Source organism: Globicephala melas, chromosome 10, assembly GCF_963455315.2.
Source record: "Globicephala melas chromosome 10, mGloMel1.2, whole genome shotgun sequence".
Taxonomy (NCBI): Eukaryota; Metazoa; Chordata; class Mammalia; order Artiodactyla; family Delphinidae; genus Globicephala; species Globicephala melas.
In genome coordinates, this window is record NC_083323.1 from 85107499 (window position 1) to 85118580 (window position 11082).

Consider the following 11082-nt stretch of genomic DNA (forward strand, 5'->3'; position numbering starts at 1 on the left):
TTACTTGTATTTCCATATTTATAGTGATATTTATAGTTTTGTCAAACAGGTTGCAAAAAAGAATGGTAACATTTTTGTAAACACACACATATTACAAATAGCCATAGGAAAAAAAAGTCTCAAAGGTGTATATCAACTTCTAGCTGTTACCTTTGGATGATAAAATTATGAGATAATTTTCTGGGGGTTTTTTTTAGCATTTTTTAATTTCTCTGATAAACACATATTACTTGTATTTAGAAAAGAAAAGGGTTGTTTTTCTTTCAAGCATATTCTGTGTTTTTAAAAATGTAGGATACATTGTAAAATTAAAAATAGATTCTTCCTGTTTTAGTTTTCTTTAAAAATATTTCTCTAAGTAATTAAAATTTTGCCCTCTGTGTATAACTAGGTTCCCAAATTCTTCATATTTTCAAAGCATAATAGTCCCAACAAATATAAAACTGAAATCTAAACTCAAATGCACAAAGAAATTCTGGTCTCAGATATATTCCATCAGTCCAGAGAGAAAACAACAAAAAAACTTCAGAATTACAAACTGTTCTACCATCAAGATTTTCTTCAATAGTCATTTACCCAGTCTATTGCCAAATGTAAAAGACCACTTGAAAACTCTGCTTTGTTGTCATTACAATAAGGAAAACTTTGCATAGCTCTAATGACATCTAATCACTGTAGTTTTCCCTGGGATTTCATTCTTAGAACCCAATTACCAAAACTCTGAAGAGATCTATTCCCACTAAGCTGATGAACTGCCTCTCTAAGCTGAAACCAGCAGGGCTATTTTAATATTCATCTGTATTAAATATATAAATATGTTCAGTATTTATACTTAATCTATAGTCCTTGGACACAGACTCACTAGCAACACTTGAGAATCTTAGGACATGATCAGTATTTCCAGATTGCATTGGCTCTCACATCCTTAGGATTTTCTAGATACAGGATCATGCCATCTCTAAATAGAGATAGTTTTATTTCTTTCCTTTCCATCTGGAAAGTTTTTTTTTTTTTTTTCAATTTTCTTGCCTAATTGCCCTGGCAAAAACCTCAGTACAATATTGAATAGAAGTGACAAGAGCAGACATCTTTTTCTTGTTTCTGTGGAAAAGCATTAAGTCTTTCACTATTATACATGACGTTAGCTGCTCATTTTCTTGTAGATGACCTTTGCCAGCTTAAGTTCCCTTCTATTCCTAGGTTGTTTTTCTTTTTTATCATAAAGGGATGTTGGACTTTGTCAAATGTATCTCTCCATCTGTTGAGAGGATCGTATGGTTTTTGTTTTTATTCTATTTAAATGGGGTATTAGGTTAATTGATTTTCAGTTGTTAAATCAATTTTGCATTCTTGGGATAGCTACCAAGAATTTTGTCACAGTGTATAATTCTTTTGCTGGATTTGATTTGATAATATTCCATTGAGAACTTTTACTAAGGGACATTGGTATGTAGTTTTCTTGTGATCTTTATCTGATTTTGGTATCAGGGTGATACTGGTTTCATAGAATAGTTGGGAAGTATTCCCTCCTCTTCTGTTCTTTGGAAGAGTTTATGAAGAATTGGTGTTAAGTCTTCTTTAAGTGTTTGGTAGAGTTTATTACTGCAGCCATCTGGAATTTTATTGGTGGAAAATTTTTGATTACAAATTCAATCTATTAACTTATAGTCTACTCAGATTTTCTTTTTCTTCTTGAGTCAGTTTTGGTAGTTTGTGTCTTTCTAGGAATTGGTCCATTTTATCTAAGTTAACTAATTTGACTGAAAACAATTTCATAGTATTCCTCTAGAATCCTTTTTATTCCTTGAAAGTCAGTTGTAACGTTCTGTTCCTGCCATTGCCCACCCCTCCCCCCATCAGTTCAGCTAAAATATGCAAGTTTTGTTTTTATTGATTTTCTGCATTTTTTTGTTATTCTCTATTTCATTAATTTTCACTCCAATCTTTACAGTTTTTTCCTTCTGCTTCTTTTAGGTTTAGTTTGCCTTCTTTTATTTAGCACCTTAAGGTAGAAGTTTAGACTACTGATTTGAGATCTTTTTTCTTTTATCAATATGTATTTATAGCAATAAATTTCCCTGTAAGCACTGCCTTAACTGAGTCCCATAAATTTGGTATTTAAAAAAATTATTTTCTAATGTTCTTTTAATTTCTCTTTTGACCCAACTTTCTTTGCCCCATTGCTTAGTTAGGAATGTGTTGTTTAATTTCCAATATGTGTTAATTTTCCAGCTTTCCTACTATTACTGATTTTTAATTTAATACCACTGTGGTCAGAGAACATACTTTGTATGATTTTAATACTTGAAAATTTATTGAGGCTTGTTGTATAGCATAGCATATGGTCTATACTGAAGAATGTTCCAGGTGTACTTGAGAAGAATGTGTATTCTGCTGCTATTGGGTTAAGTGTTGTATGGATGTGCATTAAGTCTAGTTGGTATATAGTGTTGTTCAAACCTTCTATGATGTCACTCCTCAGAGGGTGCATCCTTGGGCATGTACACAGTCACTCTGGAATGACAATGGTTTTAGCAGGGCTCTTTTTGACTGTCTCTTACCTTGATCTTTCTGTTAAGCTGTCTGCCTCTGTTGGCATCACACCCAGCTATTTGACTCCAATAACTGCTGGCTGGTTGCTCTATTGTTTTCAGCAATGCCTCAGTATATAAATTGATCCACAGTCTAACCCAATTAAATTTGGGCCACTTGTGGAGGTAGTTTTTCTATCCCAGGAGATCTTTTTTTTTTTAACCTCTTTCCCTGGTTCTCTATGATAAACAAGTTAGTGTACAATTTATTTTATTGCTTTCGTGGAGCTAATTGCTTACTACAAAAATCTCCGTTGTTTTCTAGAGCATTTTTATCCTTGAATTCCCCCTCATTCTTTTCTAAATAAAGTTAGTTTCTTTAGGAAGAGCTTCAGAGCTCTTTGTTCTAAAGCCCAGCTTCATGCTTTGGGGAAAAAAAATCTCTGAACCATTTACTGTGGAGTTGGGTGTGAGGACGGTGGTCCATTTCTCTTGGAGTGACACACCGTTTTTTTTGTGCAGGGATTTGGTAAATGATAAAAGCCCCTGGTCTTCTTGGCTTTCCTCTCCTGATATGGAAGCTCTGACCTATAAGCAAGCTGGGCCAAAGGCAATCAGGGCCCCAATGTTTTTAGCCTGACATACCGGCAGGAGGGCCTCCACCCTATGAGTGGGAACTGAATGGAGGAAGGAAGCCCTCAACCTCTTGCCTGCAGTCACCTGGAATTTAGATAGAGTTGGAAGGGATGAGAAATGTTGGTGGCTTGCTCCTCCCAGGGAAGTACTGGGGAGGTATTTTTAGGGTTTTTTTTTTTTTTTTCAAATTATTGCCTAGAAGCCAGGGGAAGAGGAAGCCCCATCTTCTTGGCCATAACTTCTTGGAGTGGAGCTTTGATGCTTAGCTGGCAGGGGCAATGGAGGTAGGGAACCAATTGTTGCTCAAGTGTGATAGAGTCTGGCTGTTCTTACAAATATTCAGTGCATTTTTCTTGAATAACTATTTCTTCATTTGATGTGTGCTTTTAGGACACTTTCTAGAGATTTTAAATATTTATTTATTTATTTGGCCACATTGCATGGCATGTGGGGTCTTAGTTACCCGACCAGGGATCGAACCAACACCCCCTGCATTGGAAGCTTAGAGTCTTAACCACTGGACTGCCAGGGAAGTCCCTATTTATTTTATTTTAAAAATAATTGTCACCATTCATGGTTGTTTTTTCAGGGAGTGGATCCACAGAGCTCCTCATGCCAACATTGTGGAAGTGGATCCCCTTACGAGGTTTGTTTTTTAAAAAAATATTTATTTATTTATTCATTTATTTATTTGTCTGCGTTGAGTCTTAGTTTTGGCACACAGGATCTTCACTGCAGCATGTGGCACCTTTCGTTGCAGCATGCGGGCTTCTCTCTAGCTGTGGTGTGTGGGCTCTAGAGCACAGGCTCAGTAGTTGCGGAGCCTGGGCTTAGTTTGCCCCACAGCATGTGGGATCTTAGTTCCCCGACCAGGGATTGAACCCGTGTCCCCTGCATTGGAAGGCGGATTCTTAACCATTGGACCACCAGGGAAGTCCCACGAGGTTCATTTTAATTAGCATTTCCTCAACAACTAATGATGCTGAAAATTTTTCAAAGGCTTATTCAGGTCTTTTGCTCTTTTTTTTGTGTTGAGTTGTTTGATTATTAAAAAAATTGATTAGTAGGAGTCTAAAACTGAGCACAGTGTTGAATATATGTATCACAACACTTTCTTCCAGTCCGTGGCTTACCTTTTTTACTCACTTAATGGCGACTTTTAATCAACAAAGGTTCTTAATTTAATGAAGTCAAGGTATAATTTTTTTCTTTAATGGATAGTTCTTTTGTGAATCATGTTTAAGAAATCTTTGCCTTCCCAAAATCATGAAGATATTCTCCTACATCTTCTTCTAGAAACTTTTTTTTTAGTTTAATTCTATGATCCATCTTGAATTTTTCTTGTGTATGATAAGAAGTAAGATTCATTCTTTCCCCCAATATGGATCCCATTGAATAAGCACCATTCACTAAAAAAGACCATGTTTTTTTCTCCTTACTGAATTGAACCTTTGTCATGAATCAAGTGAACATTTATGTGTGGATCTTTTTCTGTACTCTTTACTTTGTTCCGTTGATCTACACATGCAGCATTGGGCTCAGACCACATTATCTTAATTAGTGCTGTTTTATGGTAAATCTTGAAATCTGACCATCTAAGTCTTATAGCTTTGTTCTTCTTTAAGAGACCATTCTGGGACCTTTGCACTTCCATACAAATGCTTGTCAATTTATACACATGCACACACAGACACAAAGACACATACACATGCCTGTTAGGATTTTGATCTAACTAAATGGACTTCATAGACCGATAAGGAGAATTTTGACATTTTATTTTTTTGTTTGATTATTTTTTGGTTTTTTTGGGGTTTTTATTTGGCTTCATCCCGCGGCATGTGGGATTGTAGTTCCCTGACCAGGGATTGAACCGGTGCCCCCTGTATTGGAGCTTTAATCACTGGGCTGTCATGGAAGTCCCTTGACATTTTAATAATATTGAGTCATCTAGTCCATGAACATGATATTGTTCTTTATTTACTTAGGTCTTCTTTAACCCATCTCATTAATGCTTTGTAGTTTTCAGTGTCTTTCACATATTTTATTAGATTTATTTCTAGAGATTTAATTTTTTCATATTATTATAAATAGTATTATTTTTCAAATTTTATTTTTCAATTGGTTGTTGCTAGAATACATAAATACAATTTACTTCCATGTATTGCCCTCATAATCCAGCAACCATGATCAATTTACATATTCATTTTAATTGTTTGTAGATTCTTTGAGGGGTTTTTTGGTGTATAATCATTTAAAATTTTATTTCTGCTCCCATCATTTGTATCTTCTTTTTTTTTTAACATCTTTTTTGGAGTATAATTGCTTTACAATGTTGTGTTAGTTTCTGCTTTATAACAAAGTGAATCAGTTATACATATACATATGTTCCCATATCGCTTCCCTCTTGTGACTCCCTCCCTCCCACCCTCCCTACCCAACCCCTCTAGGTGGTCACAAACCACCAAGCTGATCTCTCTGTGCTATGCAGCTGCTTTCCACTAGCTATCTATTTTACATTTGGTAGTGTATATATGTCCATGCCACTCTCTCACTTTGTCACAGCTTACCCTTCCCCCTCCCCATATCCTCAAGTCCGTTCTCTAGTATCTTTATTCCCGTCTTACCCCTAGATTCTTCATGACCTTTTTTTTTTCTCTTAGATTCCATATATATGGGTTAGCATACAGTATTTGTTTTTCTCTTTCTGACTTATTTCGCTCTGTATGACAGACTCTAGGTCCATCCATCTCACTACAAATATCTCAATTTCGTTTCCTTTTATGGCTGAGTAATATTCCATTATATATATGTGCCACATCTTCTTTATCCATTCGTCTGATAATGGACACTTAGGTTGCTTCCATGTCCTGGCTATTGTAAATAGAGCTGCAATGAACATTGTGGTACATGACTCTTTTTGAATTATGGTTTTCTCAGGGTATATGCCAGGTAGTGGGATTGCTGGGTCGTATGGTAGTTCTATTTTTAGTTTTTTGAGGAACCTCCATACTGTTCTCCATAATGGCTGTATCAATTTACATTCCCACCAACAGTGCAAGAGGGTTCCCTTTTCTCCACACCCTCTCCAGCATTTATTGTTTGCAGATTTTCTAATGGCCATTCTGACCGGTGTGAGGTGATACCTCAATGTAGTTTTGATTTGCATTTCCCTAATGATTAGTGATGTAGAGCATTCTTTCATGTGTTTGTTGGCAATCTGTATATCTTCTTTGGAGAAATGTCTATTTAGGTCTTCTGCCCATTTTTGGATTGGGTTGTTTGTTTTTTGTTATTGAGCTGCATGAGCTGCTTGTAAATCTTGGAGATGAATCCTTTGTCAGTTGCTTCATTTGCAAATATTTTCTCCCATTCTGAGGGTTGTCTTTTGGTCTTATTTATGGTTTCCTTTGCTGTGCAAAAGCTTTTAAGTTTCATTAGGTCCCATTTGTTTATTTTTGGTTTTATTTCCATTTCTCTAGGACTGGGTCAAAAAGGATCTTGCTGTGATTTATGTCATAGAGTGTTTTGCCTATGTTTTCCTCTAAGAGTTTGATAGTGTCTGCCCTTACATTTAGGTCTTTAATCCATTTTGAGTTTATTTTTGTGTATGGTGTTAGGGAGTGTTCTAATTTCATACTTTTACATGTGGCTGTCCCAGTTTTCCCAGCACCACTTATTGAAGAGGTTGTCTTTTCTCCACTGTATATTCTTGCCTCCTTAATCAAAGATAAGGTGACCAGAGACGCATGGGTTTATCTCTGGGCTTTCTATCCTGTTCCACTGATCTTTCTGTTTTTGTGCCAGTACCATACTGTCTTGATTACTGTCACTTTGTAGTATAGTCTGAAGTCAGGGAGCCTGATTCCTCCAGTTCTGTTTTTCTTTCTCAAGATTGCTTTGGCTATTCGGGGTCTTTTGTGTTTCCATACAAATTGTGAAATTTTTTGTTCTAGTTCTGTGAAAAATGCCAGTGGTAGTTTGATAGGGATTGCATTGAATCTGTAGATTGCTTTGGGTAGTAGAGTCATTTTCACAATATTGATTCTTCCAATCCAAGAACATGGTATATCTCTCCATCTATTTGTATCATCATTAATTTCTTTCATCAGTGTCTTATAATTTTCTGCATACAGGTCTTTTGTCTCCTTAGGTAGGTTTATTCCTAGGTATTTTATTCTTTTCATTGCAATGGCAAATGGGAGTGTTTTCTTAATTTCACTTTCAGATTTTTCATCATTAGTGTGTAGGAATGCCAGATTTCTGTGCATAAATTTTGTATCCTGCTACTTTACCAAATTCATTGATTAGCTCTAGTAGTTTTCTTATAGCATCTTTAGAATTCTCTATGTATAGTATCATGTCATCCGCAAACAGTGACAGTTTACTTCTTCTTTTCTGATTTGTATTCCTTTTATTTCTTTTTCTTCTCTGATTTCTGTGGCTAAAACTTCCAAAACTCTGTTGAATAATAGTGGTGAGAGTGGGCAACCTTGTCTTGTTCCTGATCTTAGTGGAAAGGGTTTCAGTTTTTCACCATTGAGGATGATGTTAGCTGTGCGTTTGTTATATATGGCCTTTATTATGTTGAGGAAAGTTCCCTCTATGCCTACTTTCTGCAGGGTTTTTATCATAAATGGGTGTTGAATTTTGTCAAAAGTTTTCTCTGCATTGATTGAGATGATCATATGGTTTTTCTCCTTCAACTTGGTAATCACGTTGATCGATTTGCGTATATTGAAGAATCCTTGCATTCCTGGAATAAACCCCACTTGAACATGGTGTATGATCCTTTTAATGTGCTATTGGATTCTGTTTGCTAGTATTTTGTTGAAGATTTTTGCATCTATGTTCATCAGTGATGTTGGCCTGTAGTTTTCTTTCTTTGCGACACCTTTGTCTGGTTTTGGTATCAGGATGATGGTGGCCTCATACAATGAGTTTGGGAGTGTTCCTCCCTCTGCTATATTTTGGAAGAGTTTGAGAAGGATAGGTGCTAGCTCTTCTTTAAATGTTTGATAGAATTTGTCTGTGAAGCCATCTGGTTCTGGGCCTTTGTTTGTTGGAAGATTTTTAATCACAGTTTCAATTTCAGTGCTTGTGATTGGTCTGTTCATATTTTCTATTTCTTCCCCGTTCAGTCTCGGCAGGTTGTGCATTTCTAAGAATTTGTCCATTTCTTCCAGGTTGTCCATTTTATTGGCATAGAGTTGCTTGTAGTAATCTCTCATGATCCTTTGTATTTCTGCAGTGTCAGTTATTACCTCTCCTTTTTCATTTCTAACTGTATTGATTTGAGTTTTCTCCCTTTTTTTCTTGATGAGTCTGGCTAATGGTTTATCAATTTTGTTTATCTTCTCAAAGAACCAGCTTTTAGTTTTATTGATCTTTGCTATCATTTCCTTCATTTCTTTTTCAATTATTTCTGATCTGATGTTTATGATTTCTTTCCTTCTGCTAACTTTGGATTTTTTTGTTCTCCTTTCTCTAATTGCTTTAGGTGCAAGGTTAGGTTGTTTATTTGAGATGTTTCCGGGATCTTAAGGTAGGATTGTATTGCTATAAACTTCCCTCTTAGAACTGCTTTTGCTGCATCCCATAGGTTTTGGGCCATCATGTCTCCATTGTCATTTGTTTCTAGGTATTCCTTGATTTCTTCATGATCACTTGGTTATTAAGTAGTGTATTGTTTAGCCTCCATGTGTTTGTATTTTTGACAGATTTCTTCCTGTAATTGATATCTAGTCTCATAGTGTTGTGGTCAGAAAAGATACTTGATATGATTTCAATTTTCTTAAATTGATTTCAATTTTCTTAAATTTACCAAGGCTTAATTTGTGACCCAAGATATGATCTATCCTGGAGAATGTTCCATGAGCACTTAAGAAAAATGTGTATTCTGTTGTTTTTGGATGGAATGTCCTATAAATATCTATTAAGTCCATCTTGTTTAATGTATCATTTAAAGCTTGTGTTTCCTTATTTATTTTCATTTATGATGATCTGTCCATTGGTGAAAGTGGGGTGTTAAAGTCCCCTACTATGATTGTGTTACTGTCGATTTCCTCTTTTATGGCTGTTAGTATTTGCCTTATGTATTGAGGTGCTCCTATGTTGGGTGCATAAATATTTACAATTGTTATAACTTCTTCTTGGATTGATCCCTTGATCATTATGTAGTGTCCTTCTTTGTCTCTTGTAATAGTCTTTATTTTAAAGTCTATTTTGTCTGATATGAGAATTGCTACTCCAGCTTTCTTTTGATTTCCATTTGCATGGAATATCTTTTTCCATCCCCTCACTTTCAGTCTGTATGTGTCCCTAAGTCTGAAGTGGGTCTCTTGTAGACAGCATATATATGGGTCTTGTTTTTGTATCCATTCAGCCAGTCTGTGTCTTTTGTTGGAAGCATATAATCCATTTACATTTAAGGTAGTTATCGATATGTATGTTCCTAGTACCATTTTCTTAATTGTTTTGTGTTTGTTATTGTATGTCTTTTCCTTCTCTTGTGTTTTCTGCCTTGGGGCGTTCCTTTAGCATTTGTTGTAAAGCTGGTTTGGTGGTGCTGAATTCTCTTAGCTTTTGCTTGCCTATAGAGGTTTTAATTTCTCCATCAAATCTGAATGAGATTCTTGCTGGGTAGAGTAATCTTGGTTGTAGGTTTTTCTCCTTCATCAGTTTAAATATGTCCTGCCACTCCCTTCTGGTTTGCAGAGTTTCTGCTGAAGGATCAGCTGTTAACCTTATGGGGATTCCCTTGCTTGTTATTTGGTTTTTTTTCCTTGCTGCTTTTAATATGTTTACTTTGTATTTAATTTTTGATAGTTTGATTAATATGTGTCTTGGCATATTTCTCCTTGGATTTATCCTGTATGGAACCCTGCACTTCCTGGACTTGATTGGCTATTTCCTTTCCTATATTAGGGAAGTTTTCAACTATAATCTCTTCAAATATTTTCTCAGTCCCTTTCTTTTTCTCTTCTTCTTCTGGGACGCCTATAATTCGAATGTTGGTGCGTTTAATGTTGTCCCAGAGGTCTCTAAGACTGTCCTCAGTTCTTTTCATTCATTTTTCTTTATTCTGTTCTGCAGTAGTTATTTCCACTATTTTATATTCCAGGTCACTTATCCGTTCTTCTGCCTCCATTATTCTGCTATTGATCCCTTCTAGAGTATTTTTAATTTCATTTATTGTGTTGTTCATTGTTGCTTGTTTCCTCTTTAGTTCTTCCAGGTCCTTGTTAAATATTTCTTGCATTTTCTTTATTCCGTTTCCAAGATTTTAGATCATCTTTACTGTCATTACTCTGAATTCCTTTTCAGGTAGACTGCCTATTTCCTCTCCATTTGTTAGGTCAGGTGGGTTTTTGCTTTGCTCCTTCATCTGCTGTGTGTTTTTCTGTCTTTTCATTTTGCTTATCTTACTGTGTTTGGGGTCTCCTTTTTGCAGGCTAAAGGTTCGTAGTTCCTGTTGTTTTTTGTGTCTGTCCCCAGTGGCTAAGGTTGGTTCAGTGGGTTGTGTAGGCTTCCTGGTGGAGTGGACTAGTGCCTTTGTTCTGGTGGATGAGGCTGGATCTTGTCTTTCTGGTGGGCAGGTCCATGTCTGGTGGTGTGTTTTGGGGGTGTCTGTGGACTTATTATGATTTTAGGCAGCCTCTCTGCTAATGGATGGGGTTGTGTTCCTGTCCTGCTAGTTGTTTGGCATAGGGTGTCCAGCACTGTAGCTTGCTGGTTGTTGAGTGAAGCTGGGTCTTGGCGTTGAGATGGAGATCTCTGGGAGATTTTTGCCATTTGATATTACGTGGAGCTGGGAGGTCTCTTGTGGACCAGTGTCCTGAAGTTGGCTTTCCTACCTCAGAGGCACAGCCCTGACTCCTGGCTGAAGCACCAAGAACCTTTCATCCACACGGCTCAG